The sequence below is a fragment of the Balaenoptera physalus genome (genome assembly GCF_965194825.1).
Source record: "Balaenoptera physalus genome assembly, chromosome: 1".
NCBI classification, from domain to species: domain Eukaryota; kingdom Metazoa; phylum Chordata; class Mammalia; order Artiodactyla; family Balaenopteridae; genus Balaenoptera; species Balaenoptera physalus.
In genome coordinates, this window is record NC_138882.1 from 133,816,391 (window position 1) to 133,836,429 (window position 20,039).

Consider the following 20,039-nt stretch of genomic DNA (forward strand, 5'->3'; position numbering starts at 1 on the left):
ATCCTTCTCAAACTCTTCCAAAATAGAGCAGAGGGAGGAACACTCCCAAACTCATTCTATGAGGCCACCATCACCCTGATACCAAAACCAGACAAAGATGTCACAAAGAAAGAAAACTACAGGCCAATATCACTGATGAACATAGATGCAAAAATCCTCAACCAAATCCTAGCAGACAGAATCCGACAGCACATTAAAAGGATCATACACCATGATCAAGTGGGGTTTATCCCAAGAATGCAAGGATTCTTCAATATACGCCAATCAATGTGATACACCATATTAACAAATTGAAGGATAAAAACCATATGATTATCTCAATAGATGCAGAAAAAGCTTTCAACAAAATTCAACACCCATTTATGATAAAAACTCTCCAGAAAGTAGGCATAGAGGGAACTTATCTCAACATAATAAAGGCCATATATGACAAACCCACAGCCAACATCATTCTCAATGGTGAAAAACTGAAACCATTTCCACTAAGACCAGGAACAAGACAGGGTTGCCGACTCTCACCACTATTACTCAACATGGTTTTGGAAGTTTTAGCCACAGCAATCAGAGAATAAAACAGAAATAAAAGGAATCCAAATCGGAAAAGAGCAAGTAAAACTCTCACTGTTTGCAGATGACATGATACTATACACAGAGAATCCTAAAGATGCTACCAGAAAACTACTAGAGCTAATCAATGAATTTGGTAAAGTAGCAAGATACAAAATTAATGCACGGAAATCTCTTGCATTCCTATATACTAATGATGAAAAATCTGAAAGAGAAATTAAGGAAACACTCACATCTACCATTGCAACAAAAAGAATAAAATACCTAGTAATAAACATACCTAAGGAGACAAAAGACCTGTATGCAGAAAATTATAAGACACTGATGAAAGGAATTAAACATGATACAAACAGACGGAGAGATATACTATGTTCTTGGATTGGAAGAATCAACATTGTGAAAATGACTCTACTACCCAAAGCAATCTACAGATTCAGTGAAATCCCTCTCAAACTACCACTGGCATTTTCCACTGAACTAGAACAAAAAATTTCACAATTTGTATGGAAACACAAAGACCCCGAATAGCCAAAGCAATCTTGAGAAAGATAAATGGATCTGGAGGAATCAGGCTCCCTGACTTCAGACTATAACAAAGCTACAGTAATCAAGACAGTATGGTACTGACACAAAAACAGAAATATAGATCAATGGAATGGAATAGAAACCCCAGAGATAAATCCATACACATATTGTCACCTTATCTTTGATAAAGGAGGCAAGAATATACAATGGAGAAAAGACAGCCTCTTCAATAAATGGTGCTGGGAAAACTGGACAGCTACATGTAAAGGAATGAAATTAGAACACTCCCTAACACCATACACAAAAATAAACTCAAAATGGATTAAAGACCTAAATGTAAGGCCAGACACTCTAAAACTCTTAGAGGAAAACATAGGCAGAACACTCTATGACATAAATCACAGCAAGATCCTTTTTGACCCACCTCCTAGAGAAATGGAGATAAAAACAAACAAACAAAAAAACAAATGGGACCTAATGAAACTTAAAAGCTTTTGCACAGCAAAGGAAACCATAAACAAGACGAAAAGACAACCCTCAGAGTTAGAGAAAATATTTGCAAATGATGCAACTGACAAAGTATTAATCTCCAAAATATACAAGCAGCTCATGCAGCTCAATATCAAAAAAACAAACAACCCAATCCAAAAATGGGCAGAAGGCCTGAATAGACATTTCTCCAAAGAAGATATACAGATTGCCAACAAACACATGAAAGAATGCTCAACATCATTAATCATTAGAGAAATGCAAATCAAAACTACAGTGCGATATCACCTCACACCAGTCAGAATGGCCATCATCAAAAAATTTAGAAACAATAAATGCTGGAGAGGGTGTGGTGAAAAGGGAACCCTCCTGCACTGTTGGTGGCAATGTAAACTGATACAGTCACTATGGAGAACAGTATGGAGGTTCCTTAAAAAACTAAAAGTAGAATTACCCTATGTCCCAGCAATCCCACTACTGGGCATATACCCTGAGAAAACCATAATTCAAAAAGAGTCCTATACCACAATGTTCATAGCAGCACTATTTACAACAGCCAGGACATGGAAGCAACCTAAGTGTCCATTGTCAGATGAATGGATAAAGAAGATGTGGCACATATATGCACTGAAATATTAGCAATAAAAAGAAACAAAATTGAGTTATTTGTAGTGAGGTGGATGAACCTAGAGTCTGTCATACAGAGTGAAGTAAGTCAGAAAGAGAAAAACAAATACCGTATGCTAACACATATATATAGAATCTAAAAAAAAAAAATGGTTCTGAAGAATCTAGGGGCAGGACAGGAATAAAGATGCAGACATAGAGAATGGACTTGAGGACACGGGGAGGGGGAAGGGTAAGCTGGGATGAAGTGAGATTGTGGCATGGACATATATACACTACTAAATGTAAAATAGATAGCTAGTGGGAAGCAGCCACATAGCACAGGGAGATCAGCTCGGTGCTTTGTGACCACCTAGAGGGGTGGGATAGGGAGGTTGGGAGGGAGACGCAATAGGGAGGGGATATGGGGATATGTGTATATGTATAGCTGATTCACTTTGTTATACAGCAGAAAGTAACAAAACATTGTAAAGCAATTATACTCCAATAAAGATGTTTAAAAAAATTATATTAGGTATAATCCAGTAAATTTATACACATAACAGATTCCATTTTTCTACACTGTTATAATTGTTGTTAAGTTATGCTTTTGTTTTTGTATTATTTATTGGAAAAATAAATTAGTAGTAGCATCAAAAGTGCTTGGATAGTAAGACAGAAATGTGACTATGACAGACTCTGTCCCAAAGTCTGCTAGTGAAAACAGACACATAAACCATTCTTAAAATTCCAGATTATTTCGTATTTAACCCTCAAAATAACCATATGAGATAAATACTATTTTTCCCCCAGTAAATTAAAGCTAGTCATCAACTTATCTAAGACTTATTCCTTTAAAGAATCGAAGTAACTCTTGTAAGTTTAGTGTTTATAAGGACATGTTCAGCAAATTTAATTGAGGCAAGAATTATACCTTTATGGTGTGCAAGTAATTTGATACGATTTATATGACGTATCTTCATTAAAGCAACTAAATAACTCTATGTCATTCTAAATACTGAGTCATACTTAAAGAGATATAGAACATGTTATTGAAAATTATTTTAAGATACATAAGTAATGAAAAAATAAGGGCACATTTTATTTATTCTTCATTTTTAATCTTAATTTATAGCTCAATACATTTATCTGTTATAATAGCATGATGAACATGAGTATAATTAACATTACTTTCACTAAGCATATTACATAATGGTTTTCAAATACCATATTAATATAAACCAACCTTTTGTCTTTCTATAAATATATTATCTTACTTTATAGAAGCATAACATTATACCCTGGGGACTTAATAACAATATGCTATAGGAATATTTACAGTTAAAGTGTTTAATTTGCCTCCAGGCATTGCTAGTGCCCTCTTTCTCTGTAGCTGTAACTCTTTGCAGTTGTGTAAGGCAGCCCCGGAATGGGAGTTTGAATCTTAGTTGTATAGTAACTTTGGGAAATACAATTAACCTATCTGTGCTTTGATTTTTCTCATCAGACAAATGGAAATACAGTATTTCATAGCTTTGTGGTAGGGATTAAATTAAAGAATATGTTTGATCTAGTAAAACAGTCTGGCATATATGTTCCTGGTAAGTGTTAGCAATTATTATTACCATAAGCATATTTTATATAAAATATCATGAGTAAATTACTAGCTCAAGGTATCAGAGATTAGTGAACCCATCAGAGATCCAATAAAGAGCTACTGAATGAATGAATGAATGAATGAATGAAAGCTCTTACTAATCATACGGACCTAAAATAAGTCGAGAGATATTTATTGACTAACTGTGTGCCGCTGAGCCCTGGAGATAGCATAAAGAACAAGACAGATCTGATCTTTGACATCGTGGTATTTAAAATCTAATAGTGAAAATAAAATGAAATATATACGTATGTGTATATATTTTTATATAATATATTACATTTTTGGCATATGACTATTTACCAGTGCTTTGCAGCTTAATTTTTTTCCATCACAAATTATATTTTTAGCACCTCAATTCATTTTATTGAGACTAGAAATGTAGAAATTGCTTATTTTTAAATAACTGATATCAAGAGGATAATTATTCAATTTGTAATTTACTTTGAATAATAAATGTGTGACATATCAAGAATAATAACTTATATAGCATCAAGTATATTCCACAATGATGACAACATGATAAGTTCACCATTATTTTATTTCTCATATACATTATAAACATACATTGTATACATTATAAACATTATACATTGTATACATTATAAACCACATCATTATCCCTCCCATCCACCTTTAACTTTTGGAAGGAAGTAAAAAATAAAAATAATAAAAATAAAAAGAAGCCATAACCATAAGAGCTCACTGCAGACAAAAATGTTTTCTTCTTTAAGTAATAATTAATGCATCAACACTAATGCTAGGTATTTTCTGAGTGTTGTTTTGAGGGTTTTTCAGATATCATATCATCTTAAATCCTCACAATAACTCTCTTAAGTAGGTATTATAATTACACACATTAACGGATAAAGAAATGGAAATAAAATGAGGCTAAGTAATGTGTCCTCATTCACAATCTGGTGATAGAGGTAGAATTCAAATCTAGCTCCAGAATTTGTATTGTTACCACCTCTATGCCACACTCTCTCTATAATGGAGTTGTTTTATTTTGGATAATCTGAATATAGAGGACATTAGGATTCACTGAGTTTGGATTTAACTCTCCTTTATCTTTCTCATTATTTTATTTAAAGGCCTAAAAATATGTAGAAGAGTAACACGTAATGACGACATATTTCCAACTGTAAAATATGGTAAAGACCCATTTTAAAGATTGTTTAATAATATACATTAGATGGATTTATCTTGCAAGTTTAAGGTTTATTCTTATTAGTCATTAGTTGTTCAATAGCTCTATACAAGTATTAAAGTAAAATCTAAAGTCAAATTAGATCTGTGCTGTCATTTTATAAATTTCATTTTATGATGAAGGCGATTTTTAATTTGAATGGTTTCTGGGTAAAGTAACAGCTCAAGAAAAAATAGTTCAAGGATTTAAACTATCTAGAACACATAATATCACTCTAATGCATGTGATTGTGCAGGTGTTGCCTACTGATTATAGCCAAGGCACAACTTCAGACTCTTAACACATCGTGGCAGCCTCTAAGCACTGGTCAGAGTTAGTGTGTAAGAAGAAAAGTATTTGTGGGCTCTGTTTCATGAATTTTGTAGAAGACGAGAAGTTGTTCCACATTCTCAGAGTTCGAAAGAAAAAAAATATGTTCATTCTAAATTCTCACGTAGAATTAATTAATTAACACTGAATTAGCCTACTTATAACTGTGGTGGAGAGGGAAAATAGGTTATCTGGATACCTGAGTTCTGGCCCTATTTGTGACTTGAATTTAAGTAATTCACTTAATCTCTAGGACTCAGTTTTTTCTTCTGTTAAAACAAACAAGGGAAGTCCTCATTTCTAGAGTTATATGATGATATGTTCATCATGATATGATGATATAGTTCATGATGATTCTACAAGTATAGCAACAAATACTATTTAATTTCCAAATCAAAATGCCATGTTTTAGAATTTTTCTTATATTAAAAAAGCAAATGTTTTTTATAAAATTACCATGGTTCTGATTCCATTTCCATTCTTTCCATGTGGCATTTATGTAGATTATGGAGGGAAGGAGTCAGACTTTTCTCATTAGATTTTTTTTTACTGAGTACGGTAAAAAAAAGTCAGTCAGCTTAAAGTCAGTTCTAACCTTTTTTTTATTATTATTGTTTTGATAATCCCTTCTAGCACAAAATGATGGAAGACTGTAGGAGTATTTTCAGGTAAATTCTATTCTTAATTTTAATATTTCCTCCTTTAATATATTTTTGTTATTATATTTGAGGAACTTTGCAATTTTGTTGGATGAAATTTTATAGCTTCAGTTCAGATTGCCTTTTCAGATTTTAACTTCAGAATAGTATTTGGCTGCTCAAAACAATAGAAATTTATGTGAACAACAAAATTAAGTAGCATAAAAAGAAAATAAATCACTGTGTTGAAATACTTAAAAGGTTTATCTCTAAAGCTTTTTCTAAATTCAAACAAAAAAACAAAAGTACAAACAAAATAAGCATATAAGAATATTCTGTCTTATTTTCCTGAATGCAGAGAGTTGACTGCTTTCATTTGCAGTTTGATATATTTTGGGATAAAACTTTTTTGATCCTGGAAAAGGAACAAAGATTAGGAGTATATTCTCCTCATGTCAGAATTAAGTTTCCATACCAAAGAATGCTTGGCTGATGTTGCCATCTTTCAATTTGTTCTTTGCCTTTTTTCTTAGTTGAGAAAATAAGATTTCTTCCAGTGGTTTGGAAGACTTTATAATGCGGAAGTGAGGCTCATGAACAATATTTGGAAGGAGAATGCAGTGCAAACCTTTTAGGAAAAGTATCTTACTGAGAAGTGTCTTTTTTTTCTGTAACTCAATGTGAAGTGCTTACTAGGCTCTGTGATTTGAAGTACACTGAAAAGTTCTTCTGTTCCACAGGTTTTATTCTGTCCAATTTCAGTACTTTATATTCCTCTTATTCACTCTTTACATTTTGTGTAAGTTTGGGGAAGACAGGTACCTTGCTGGTTTGTACCAGCATGAGGCTCTTTATGAAGAGTGGAAGGAGGGAACACTGAAGCCCATGAATGATTATTACAGATGAAATGCAGTAGGATTGCATCATCAAAGAAGTGAGGACTGTAGGATACAAAAGTCTCTATCCTAAATCACACTGCTACATCTCCAGTGACAGATGGAAGGTGACATCAGTGTCTCAGGATCACTGTACTGACATTCCTGAGTCATGTACTTCTCGACTTTCATTATGGTCCCTGAAACTTCATGTCCTTGTAGAGACTGGTTTTTTTCTTTTCTTTTTTTAATTTCATCAGCCTAGCACATAGCAAGGTAATAAGTAAATATTTGATTTATCAATTTGATATGGATATTTTACATGGTTTATAGAGTACACTGTAAAACTGAGGGATGGTTTAAACTTTGCATGTATTTAAATTATCATTTATTCAATTATATTTTAATTGTTTGTTTGCATGTCTGTCTCTTTTACTACAGGCTGAGGTTCTTAAGGACAGGGACCATATGCTATCCTTCTTAGTGTTGTTAACATTTACCACAGTGCCAAGGAAATGGCTGTTGTATGATGAAGGAGGAAAGAGGAAGTTATGAGGGATTCCTTATAGGGCCCTTACTGAATGGGTTGCATAAAAGTGATGATTTGACATCTGTGAGAGCAATTGATGGAAATTAACCAGCTGTAGAGTTTTAGACATTTAAATCACAAATAATAACTAATTTTAGATAGGAAACAAAAAATGAAATATGGTTTTAAAGGTGGGAGAGAGAAGGAAGTAAGGAAAACAATTATTGAGCACCTACTGTGTACTGGAACTTTACTAAATTATCTCATTTAATGCTTACAGCAACCCCACATAAGGAAGTTATTAACTCCTCCACACATATGTATTATTTGTATGTAACTTGCCTAAGGCCATGTGACTAGTATACATCAAAACCAAAAAGAGAACACACATCTCTAGGCCTTCCAAATTTCTCTACACCACGAGTTTCCCTAATAAAGTACTCTGGAAAGAAGGGGTTTAGTATAAGAAAGTTGCAGACATTTCTCTTTCATACTTTTAATAATTGGAAACTGAGTAACAATGCCTCTCATTTTATAATATTCTGAATATGTGCAAATCAAAAATTTTAGTCTGATTTATATCTAATTGGTATTGATTTTAAATTGTCTGGTTTAAGAATCCTCATCAGGTCACTGCTAACCTGTAAACAAACCTTCACATGTAATAGAGTAGCTCCCTATTTAGAGGAAACTTGAATCCCATAGTAAACTATAGAATCACACTTGCTTTTAACGATTTGTAATTCTGGAATTTACTTTGGTTTTTCATATGCAAGTCTTAATCTATGAAAAATTAAGATGTATGTTATAACTTTTTAAAAACATTCACGTATGTCTCACATTCAAAATTACTTAACGCTACTAGTGTGGCGTAGGACTCAGAAAGATCTATATGTTGATATGACCATTCCGAATTTTAACCTTCATAATTTGCGAAAACACTTAGAAAAATTCATGTAAGATGATACATTAAATAAGAAATAAAATGTGAAGAGTAAAGGTTGGAATTTTACATTTTCTAATTAAAACCAGAAATGTATGTTTTATTAGGAAAATCGGCATAGTATAGAAAACATTTTTTTACTGTCCTGAGCAAACAGAAACTAGAATTAGAACAATAGAATTTAACCTTGGGTTAGAATCCTCAGCTGCATAGCACACACTATCACTTGAATCTTAATAGCTCTTTCTTCATAACAGAAATCTCTGCAGATTATTTTGTACATCTAAACAAAAATTGTACTCTGAAATATTAGAAAATTGAATCTTATCACATTAGAAAAGGTCTAAGCAAACAGAAAGTGACTTGTTCAGACTTTCAAGGATCTCAGTGGAAAGAGAACCCAAAGATAACCTTGTTAATACCCTTTTTTCCTCTCATTCCTCTGTTATAGCATAGAGAGCACCTTTTCATAGAGAAATAGCCCATAATCAAAATTAATATTGAAATGATAAAATCATAATTTATATGTATGACCCAATACACAAAAGAGAACCAATTATTGATTATTTCCAGTTTGGGACTAGATATTAGCATAGGTATATTAAAATTGTGTTTGTTCAAAGCCTTCACATATGCTTTTTCAATCTCTGTGATCTCACTTTAAAAGGTTCACCTTCATAAATATGTTTTGCTTAAGATTATTCCTGGTTCTTAGTTGTCTCAACACATAATTAATCATGTAACTTTGTGCACAGGACCTAGAGTGGCTTACTCTTACTAATGAAATTAGTAGGGGACTCCTCAGAACTCACCTTATTCACCTCTCTCATTATTGTTTATTTTCTATGCTCAATAAGTAATTCTCTTTACTATTCAAAGTACCATACTTCCTCCCTCCAGGCCTTACTCATTTTCTGTTCCTTCTTCCTGAAAAAATAATAATTCTATTTTGCTCATGCTTTCTATTTCATAATTTTAAAAAATGCTTTTACAAATGTGATTGTATTTTTGTATCTTCTTGCTACCCGCCCATTCTTTCTTTCAAGATAGACCGGCCTTCACAGACACTCAGTATTCTACCACACTATATGTTGATATACTCCAAGGACAGTTATGCTTTCCCATTTCTGTGCCTTAGCTCACAGTTTTCTGCTGAAATGTACAGTGATATCTTTCTCCTTTTATCCTCTCCCTATTCTCTTCATATTCAGTGCATTTTCTAGGCCAGAAAGAAACACAGCTTCCTGTGTAAAAGTTTTTCTGATAAGGGCAGCCATGACAGATTGCTACTCCCTCCTCAACACTACCTTAGCTTTTACGCTTTGCTTTTAACAGGGACTTGTATGCGTCAACGTCTCTTTGTAGATTTCTAATTCCTTGAGGATGGAAGCTATATTATATTTCTCTGCAGTTCAGTATATCTACATTATTCTGTATGTAGTCAGATTAAAAATGCTTGTTAAAATTTGGTGAAAACAAACATGTGACAGAGATATCTTTACCCTGTAACTATCTGGATTGAGAAGTGAGAACCTGGCTGCACAGCCAGCTGGCTATTTTTCAAGACGTTACTGTGCATGCCTTCTTTTTTTTTTTTTTTTTTAACATCTTTATTGGAGTATAATTGCTTTAAAATGGTGTGTTAGATTTGCTTTATAACAAGGTAAATCAGTTATACATATACATATGTTCCCATATCTCTTCGCTCTTGCATCTCCCTCCCTCCCACCCTCCCTATCCCACCCCTCTAGGTGGTCACAGAGCACCGAGCTGATCTCCCTGTGCTATGCGGTTGCTTCCCACTAGCTATCTATTTTACGTTTGGTAGTGTATATATGTCCATGCCACTCTCTCACTTTGTCACATCTTACCCTTCCCCCTCCCCATATCCTCAAGTCCATTCTCTAGTAGGTCTGTGTCTTTATTCCTGTCTTGCCACTAGGTTCTTCATGAATTTTTTTTTTCCCTTAGATTCCATATATATGTGTTAGCATACTGTATTTGTTTTTCTCTTTCTGACTTACTTCACTCTGTATGACAGACTCTAACTCCATCAACCTCACTACAAATAACTCCATTTCGTTTCTTTTTATGGCTGAGTAATATTCCATCATATATATGTGCCACATCTTCTTTATCCATTCATCCGATGATGGACATTTAGGTTGCTTCCATGTCCTGGCTATTGTAAATAGAGCTGCAATGAACATTTTGGTACATGACTCTTTTTGAATTATGGTTTTTCTCAGGGTATATGCCCAGTAATGGGATTGCTGGGTCGTATGGTAGTTCTATTTTTAGTTTTTTAAGGAACCTCCATACTGTTCTCCATAGTGGCTGTATCAATTTACATTCCCACCAACAGTGCAAGAGTGTTCCCTTTTCTCCACACCCTCTCCAGCATTTATTGTTTCTAGATTTTTTGATGATGGCCATTCTGACCAGTGTGAGATGATATCTCATTGTAGTTTTGATTTGCATTTCTCTAATGATTAATGATGTTGAGCATTCTTTCATGTGTTTGTTGGCAATCTGTGTATCTTCTGGCACAAAAACAGAAACATAGATCAATGGAACAAGATAGAAAGCCCAGAGAAAAACCCACGCACATATGATCATCTTATCTTTCATAAAGGAGGCAAGCATATACAGTGGAGAAAAGACAGCCTCTTCAATAAGTGGTGCTGGGAAAACTGGACAGCTACATGTAAAAGTATGAAATTAGAACACTCCCTAACACCATACACAAAAATAAACTCAAAATGGATTAAAGACCTAAATGTAAGGCCAGACACTATCAAACTCTTAGAGGAAAACATAGGCAGAACACTCTATGACATAAATCACAGCAAGATCCTTTTTGACCTAGCTCCTAGGGAAATGGAAATAAAAACAAAAATAAACAAATGGCACCTAATGAAACTTAAAAGCTTTTGCACAGCAAAGGAAACCATAAACAAGATGAAAAGACAACCCTCAGAATGGGAGAAAATATTTGCAAATGAAGCAACTGACAAAGGATTAATCTCCAAAATTTACAAGCAGCTCATGCAGCTCAATAACAAAAAAACAAACAACCCAATCCAAAAATGGGCAGAAGACCTAAATAGACATTTCTCCAAAGAAGATATACAGATTGTGCATGCCTTTTAATTCACTTTCATTTTCCTGCCTTTCAGATGTCTCATGTCTGCCTGTTGTTTCCTTTAGAGGGCAGAAAAAAGAGGCGCTGAACAGGTTAGGTAACTTCATACTTGTGTGGTAACAGGATGAAATTAGCGGAAATATAAGCATGGGTAATGCTCTATAGTGTTTTAGTCATCTGTTTTCCCCTTGCTTCTGTCCTGTCCAGCTCCACAGAATGGAGTGTATATTATTTATCCTTAGAGATATACAAAAAAATTTTGATAAAAGTTAAAACACCACCACCAAAAAAGAGAAAAGAAAAAAAAAAAGCAGAAAAACAGGGCCCTATACACAATTGAAACTATTTTCTATTACGTTAAGGGACAAGTATTACTTAAAAATATATCCCAGCGCACGGTTTTATAGACATTGTTTTTCAAGGCCAGGCTATAACACAGTTATGACCATGGTAATGGTTGGTAACACAGCTCATTCAGTTACCTAAGGAGATTTTTCTGTCTCACCTTCTCTCAAAGGAAGCTGAATGTCCTTACCTGAATGGATTAAAATGTAGCATAGATATGGTTTATGTGCTTGACTGTACATTAGAATTACCTTGAAAGCTTGTTAAAATATAGACTCTAAGGCCACTCTAAGAGATCCTGTGAGCATGTCTTGTTTGTAGTTTTTAAAATACCCATCTGCCATATGATCCAGATGCAGGCAATTTATGAACCAGCGTTAAGTACTAGATTCCTTCTGCATCTGTATGAGGGAGATTGTGTATTAGTGAATCATCTGAGGACCTTGCCAAATTTATGCTACAAAGCAAGACCAAAACCTTACTTCCTTCACAAAGCTCTACTTTATTCATTCCTTCATTCCTTTTATTTCCCATTCTTCCTAAAAGTAAAGTTAATTAAATAAGGACCATCTGTGTTCAGAAGATCATGTGATTAATGTAACATGGCTCCTGCTGTCTAGTTGTTCACAGTATACAGGAACCACACAAATTAAAAAATCAAAATTATTACAAAGTCATATGTTCTGGAATAGATAGGTACAAAGTCATTTGGAAGAAACATGATAAAGTAATAAATTCTGTCAAGGTGAACAAGCTCTCACATAACATCAATATTATGAAAAGAATAATAATAGCAAACACTCAAGTAGTACTATAGTTGTAAGTTCTTTTTATATAATAACTCATTTAATCTTCAGAACAATCCTGAGATAGGTTTATCCCCATGTTAAATGTGAGGAATGAGATGCAAAATGAGGTCATTTACTTGTTGCAGATCTCAGTCTTGAATGGGGGAGCAAGGACCCATATCCAAGCAATCTTGATTCAGAACTTGTTCTCTTAATCAAAAAATATTTACAAAGGAGGCACTATTTTAGCAGATAGTAAAGGGAAGGAAAAATCATTTCACCAAAAAAAAAGAGAGAAAGGGAAATGTGAAAAGAAGATATGGAAATTGTTGGCAGGGTAGTCTTTAAGAGTTTGTCTGAAGGAATGGATATGTAATGAATATAAGTACAGTGACAGTCTATCTCTTTTGTCCCTGCTCTCCTTGCTTGGTTCTCTAGCCAACAAGTTTCATGCATTTGTTCGTCATGAGCTCACTTTGTGTTTTTTTTGTTTGTTTGTTTTTTAAATTTATTTATTTTAATTAATTTATTATTTTGGCTGTGTTGGGTCTTCATTGCAGTGCACGGGCTTCTCATTCTGGTGGCTTCTCTTGCTGCGGAGCACGGGCTCTAGAGCACGGGGGCTTCAGTGATGGTGGCGCGTGGGCTCAGTAGTTGTGGCTCATGGGCTCTAGAGCACAGGCTCAGTAGCTGTGGCGCACGGGCTTAGTTACTCCGCGGCATGTAGGATCTTCTTGGACCAGGGCTTGAACCCATGTCCCCTGCATTGGCAGGCGGATTCTTAACCACTGTGCCACCAGGGAAGCCGGAACCCACTTTGTTATTCTGAACAGGGTATGAATCGCTGATGTAGACCCTCCTGGACACCTTTGGAATTCTACCATGACCGTTAGAGATTACAACAAAAACTTTTAGAAATACTAATGATTATTAGCAAAGTGAACATCTTATTAGGATAGTTTAATAATGTATATTTGTGAACAACTTAATGTTGACACAAAAGGCTATATTGAATCTTAGATGGCAGGATGTAGTTCCAGGATCAGTATTATTTCATAAAATTCACTATTTGAGAGGCTAAAACAAGAGTCTGCTTATTACGTTTTGGATGACAGGAAGTTGGATGGATTCTTGGATACCATGAGATTAGAATTCAAATGAACTTTGACAAGTTAAAGAAATAATGAATAGGACCAATTCAGTAGTTTGGATTTATAAGATAAACAAAAATATGGAGAGTGACTAACTAAGAGAAATATTTTAGAAAGAAATCTGAGATTCAAGGACTAGCTAAAGGCCATTTTTGCTTTGTTTATATTAATTCAACAGGTTTATATTTTTGTTTGTAATGAAGAACACCATAATTTGATTATCTATTTGATGACTTGTGAAATGCATTTGAAATGTATCTGGGATTACCTTATATCAGCAAATCAGTTTCTAGAAATAAAGTTATACAGATAACTTCATAAGTGCCATTTGTAGCAATCAGCACTACATTTTTTTTTAAAGTTAGGTATTAGGTATAAATAATTTTTGAAATCAATTATATCATTATGCTAAAGAGAATTTGTGAGAGATATAGGTAATTCCATTCTTAAAGAGCAGATTTTAACTTTTAATTTGAACTTTGGACTGCTTGCTTTGCTAGAATTAGTTTGCTTCATGTGCTATCAAATGATTCATGTGATATTTCCAGCAGTGAAATCTGCAACGTATCCTACCCAATGTGGTTACTTAAATAGTTAAGTCCTCTGCAATCAAAGAACTCCCACTGAACTAGTGATTATCTGTACGATATATTCTAATGTACTGAGCAAATGTGTAAAGATCATGTGGATTGATTGTTCATTTTACTTACTTCTTAAAGGGAATGAGTAGAAAAATTACATAGTGTACAATTCATTGTATAAAATCTGCTTTTTGATAAAAGCAGAATGTCTTAGAAGATTGTGGAATTTAGAAATGTAATTTGCATTACATTTTGGAACAGATTTTCTTATTTGGGAAAACATCTTTGAAATCAGAGGCTGAACCTAATTCTCTAAACAAATTTTAATTTACAGGCATTTTAGAATACATTAAAAACTGTGATCATTACGTCTCTTTAAAAATCAACTGAAAAAAAAACGGAAAAAAACGATATATTGATTAACATGAATGTAACACTAAAGGACTTAACAATTAGTTTAAGTATATCTTCCAGATCGTAATTTTACTTGTCTCAGACTTGAGCACGGCTTTTGTAATAAAGATTACAAACTCTCAATAGATAAATGTTACCTTTGTGGAAATTTAGATCATTTATTTTGGAAAAACATGAAATTTATTATATAATTCTGGCCTATTTAAAAATATTAGGTGATAGAGTTGACTCTTGATAACTAAACTGTCATTTACAATCAAGATATTGATTCATATATGTTCATATCTCTCTGTGTAATTATCTGACTATAAACTAAAAATATTAATGAGAGCTAATACTATAGATTCCAGGATCACCTTGCTTAAGCATTACTGTAGCATGGGTGATACTGTTCATGTCAAGACTCTATGGGCTTTCCTACTAGTGGAGTTGAGAAAACAATTTTGGTAATGGTTTTAAAAAATATAAAATTGATGATTTAATGACCTGCGTATATGGAAATGTAAACCTCAACATTTATTCTTTGAGAAGAGAGAGGTGAAACAGGATAGATTAAAGCTGAATACTACTCAGATCCTTCTTTGAATTTTTTTTTTTTTTTGAACAGACATTTAAACAATATGGTGACAGCAATATAGTCAGCAATGTGAATTTTGGTGATAATTCCCTTTTTCTCTTTTCTGTCCCCCTAATTATAACCTCCATCTTAAGAAGCTAAATAGTGAGAAGCAAAACTTTATTGAAATGCCACAGGATTAGACTATTTGAGTTTCATTTTCCTCAAAGAAATACAGCTAAATGAAGACATGGAACTTTACTATTCAAATGTCTCTGATCACCTTCAGTGCATAGGTGTCTCAAGACTTCCTTTTTGAGACCTTTAAGATTTTTATGCCACTCACTATATTTTACATCACAATAATACCTACTGATAGAAGGTCAGCTGGATTTTTCCCAATAATAGCAGTAAGTCTATATTTAAAGTTCTTTGTATGTGTCAGGCATTGTTTTAAAAACATTACATGTATTGACTCTTGTAATGCCTACATTATTATCAGTCAGGTACTGTTAGAATTACAGTGAAGAAAATGAGGCACAGAGAGATTTAAGTAACTTGCCCAAGGACATACAGTAGTAGGAGAAGCCAGTATTCTAAGTTGGAAAGTATGACTCCGTTGTCTGGAATCTTATTCACTGTGCTCTCTGGCTAAAATTATGTGTATGCATCCTATGAAATCAAAGCTTTCTCCAATACTTTGTGAATTCACAGTAATTATTTTTAATGCTCACTTCTGCTCATTTGCAAATATACAGTTGCTTATCCATACCACATCAACCAGTGTCTCTTACTTGATTTCCATAAGGGAAAAGACCCTGTTTATAACAAAAGATTTGTTATAGTAAAGGAAGGGTCTAAACTTAGCTTAGCAAAGCCAAACACTACAAATGTAATATAAACATTCTCAGAATTTTTTTTTTTAGCTCCTTCACTCCAAGACAATGTCCAGTGCCTGTTTCCCTCTACAGTCTCCAGCTTTGTAATATCAATCCTGGTTTTCTTGATCCTTCCCTCTTGGGAGCAAAATGATCCTTCTTGTCTCATGCAAAGCACTCTCTTCCCAAGCTGTTTCCTTCATGGCCTCTGTTGTTGCCTCACCATCAGATGGCATCTTTTACCTCAATCTGTCTAACTTGGTGGTATTTTCCCAGCAAGCACTTCACACCCTTAGAGAACTCTGGGAATAGCAATCAGGATGATTCAGTTTAAACAACTTTCTCTACCACTTATTACGTGCTCATTATTTATGAGGCACTGTGTTTTATAACATTGCTTCTCACTCTCCTATTTTTCCCACGAGGTAGGCTTATATCATTCTCATTTTAGAGATGGAAATTAAGTTCCAAGAAGATTAATTCACTTTTCCAAGGTTTCAAAGAAATCAAGTGCAACAATGCATGTCCCGCCTCTGATTCCAAAGTTCAGACTCTTTCCAATGGTGTCTTCTCATTTAGGTCATGATTATTTTTAAATTTGTTATTCAACCATAGTATTTTGTAATCAAATGCTTTGCATGCATACAGGTCCTCTTTTCCTCTGAAGGAGATCAACTTGGTAGCTGTTCTTTGAAAGTAGAATGGATGGCCAATTTGCCTGCTAAATTATAATTATAATTGAGCCCTTATAGTTTTTAGTACCATTTTTAAAGTTATAGAAGTGTGACAGAAAGGATGTTTTGTTTTGTTTTGTTTTGTTAGAAATATAGAGCTCAGAAATATAAAAGTAAATATACATGAAAAAGATAATTTAGTTTTGGAATCACTTCCTTTTCTGAATTTCAACAGGCATTATGAATGGGAATACCATCATTTTACCAAGAAATAAACATTGGAACAATATATTGTGAACATAAATATTTATTTTTAATAGCTATATGTAAGTGATAAATATAGTTGGTTGTGACCAAAGGTCAAATCAATCTAATGTAACTGGAGAATTTCTGAATATATGAATTTATGGTTGGAGTCAAATGTAAACTCTCCCTAGATAATTAGGAATTGAAGGTTATAACATTTGCCATTGAGAAAATCATTATTCTCTGGATATTCAATAAAGTCTGATACTGATGATTCAGAAACCAGGTATATGTCCACTGTGAAGTATTGATTTTGAACACAAAGAGGGCACATGTGTCATTTGTAAAATGTAACTTTTCGATACTTAGGTTTTGCTTGATCTCTCATTTTTATAGGCATTTATTCCTGATGTTCTTATTTTTTAAAAAAGATCCATAATAGTAAAATAACATTTGTAATATGTCTATAATTTTGTGTATAACAATAAAGTTCCCTTTTGAATAATTAAAAAATCCATAATTTGTAGTTATATTTTAGTGATACATAACAGAGATACCCATTTCCATAAAAGTTTAAATCCTGTTTAAGCCAGTAGATATTCTGAATATTTGTTATTCTTGTACTTCCACTCTAACAATATTTATGGCTATTTAGTTTACAATACCTTTAATCCATAAATTATTTTTTTTCCCTAGACTTTGTCTTCCTAGGTCTTTTATTCTACAATATATTTTCCTTGCTAAGTCAGTTCCTTTCTAATTGAGTTCACCTTAATGTAATTCTATAAATCCTGAAAAACATACTCTCTTTCAAAATTATCAAGCACCAATCATTTTAAGTCAAAACTGGGAGTTATCTGGGTTAAATTTGATACTAACTATTGGGAAGAGTAACTGTCCTGCCCAAGATCTGATTTTCTTCTGTCTTACAATAAATAACTACATGAAATGACCAGTTCTAAAGAAATAAAAATAACTAATCAAGATAGACTATTAAAATTTAGATAGAGCCCCTTAGTAAAAAAAAAAAAAAATACTAGATGCCTATTAATGATATTGAACATATACCTAATATGTACATTTATAAATGGCAAATATTTAGGAATAGTCTTAGTTTCTTAACTATATATTTTCCTCATTTTTTAGCCTTCTGTTTCTGTTCAGAGAAATAATCTACAAAGCACAGGAAATGATGCTAGGGGAATTTTGGTGAATGATTTCTTTTATAAAGTCAATATTTCATAGGATGAGAAGTAATTTTAAATATGTTAAAATTGATTTTTATTTTTAAAAATATAAATACTAACAAGATACTCCAAATATAGTACTAGTGCAAAACTCATATTTAAATAAAATAGTTTGATTTACATTTTAGATGTGACATCATAAGCTAACTTTATTATGAAAAATACACTATGAAATTATTTAATCCAGCTCTGATGAGAAATGGACAGTGTGATGTGAATTATAATTTACAGTCACTTGCATCAGGCAGTCCTGAATTCACATAAGGTTCTGTCATTTACTCCTGAGGAGATCTTTACTAAGTTACTTCTCTGATCCTCAGTTCATTTATCTGTAAATAATAATAGATATTTCCACAAGGCAATTGTGGGAATTATATGAGGAAGTATATACATGGCATATGGCAATTATAATAATACTGAATCTGTAATTTTAACATAATTTTTAAAGATATTTTAAGATTGTCTTAATCAAAGCCCAGATATTTTCTTTTTAAATCATTTTTATGAATACTTTCTAACATGTATTACCAATTTGTTTACTTGGTAAGCAAAATATGTTAAAATACTAAAAATTTTTCTTGACAGAATCATTACCAAGAATATTATTGATTCTTATTTTTTGTGCTCATATGCAGTAACAGAATAGAGAATTCTTAAAAAGAATGAATAATGCCCTTTTTGTTTAAATTATAAGCAGTGCTTTTTTTTTTTTTTTTTTTTTTGACTATGTGATATAGATTCTAGTCTGAGAGCCTCAGCTAATACCCCCAGCATGTGTTTAAAAGCATGGACATTCACTTACTCAATGCACATATGTTAGATTTCTGCTGTCTGTTGGAGAAACACAGGGTGATAAGATTCAGCTTTGTAATCAGTTCTTTCCTTGATGTTCAGATGTCTTCATTCCCTCCCTTATTGAAAACTATTAGGAAAACTACTGGAAAACATTCCACAATAAATTGAAATGCATAGTTTTTAAAGCCATTGGGAAAATTATAGTCTGTAATATAAATCATGGTGTTAATTATAATTAATAGTTATAATAATCATTCATGCCTTTGCATAGTGTTGTTTACTTAACTCATCTTGGATATATTATGTTAAACCTAGAAATAAACTGTCTTTAGATGAAAATTAATTAACAAGTATATTTCAGCTGTACTCTAGTTTTTATCTCTCTCTCTGTATTTCTCTGTCTCTCTGTCTCTGTCTCTTTCTCTGCCTCTCTTTCAAGTATTAGAGGAAGCATCATTGTGCAGTTGATAGAATGAGCTCTGTAAAAAGAAACATCTTTTACTTAAGATTGTAATACACTATATAACCTCCGTGAGGTTGCAAGTTACTTAGTTGTGTAAGCTTGGATTTATTCATACAGGAATAAGAATAATCTTAATAGGACCTACCTCATGGGGAAGTTATGAGAATTATATAAAATATTACATCTAAAGAGCACATAATTCAGTGTATTTGTTTTTCTGTATCCCCTGCATGGAACTCTTCTTGCAGATACTCAAGGCACTTTATCAGAGAGAATTTTCTTAACCCCATTTTAAATAGCATCCTCCACTTTCCAGCCTACCTTCATTACCTCTCAAATAACCTGGCCATACATTAGGAAAAGAGGTCAATGAATTTGACATCTTTCCTAACCAATTTTCTTTACAGG

At 33.1% G+C, this 20,039-nt stretch overlaps 1 protein-coding gene across 1 annotated transcript in view; it reads left to right on the top strand.

The window, feature by feature from the left end:
- The window catches only part of NEGR1 (neuronal growth regulator 1), an 897,772-nt gene that overhangs the window by 43,234 nt on the left and 834,499 nt on the right, over window positions 1-20,039 (top strand). The gene's annotated exons all lie outside the window — the stretch shown is intronic.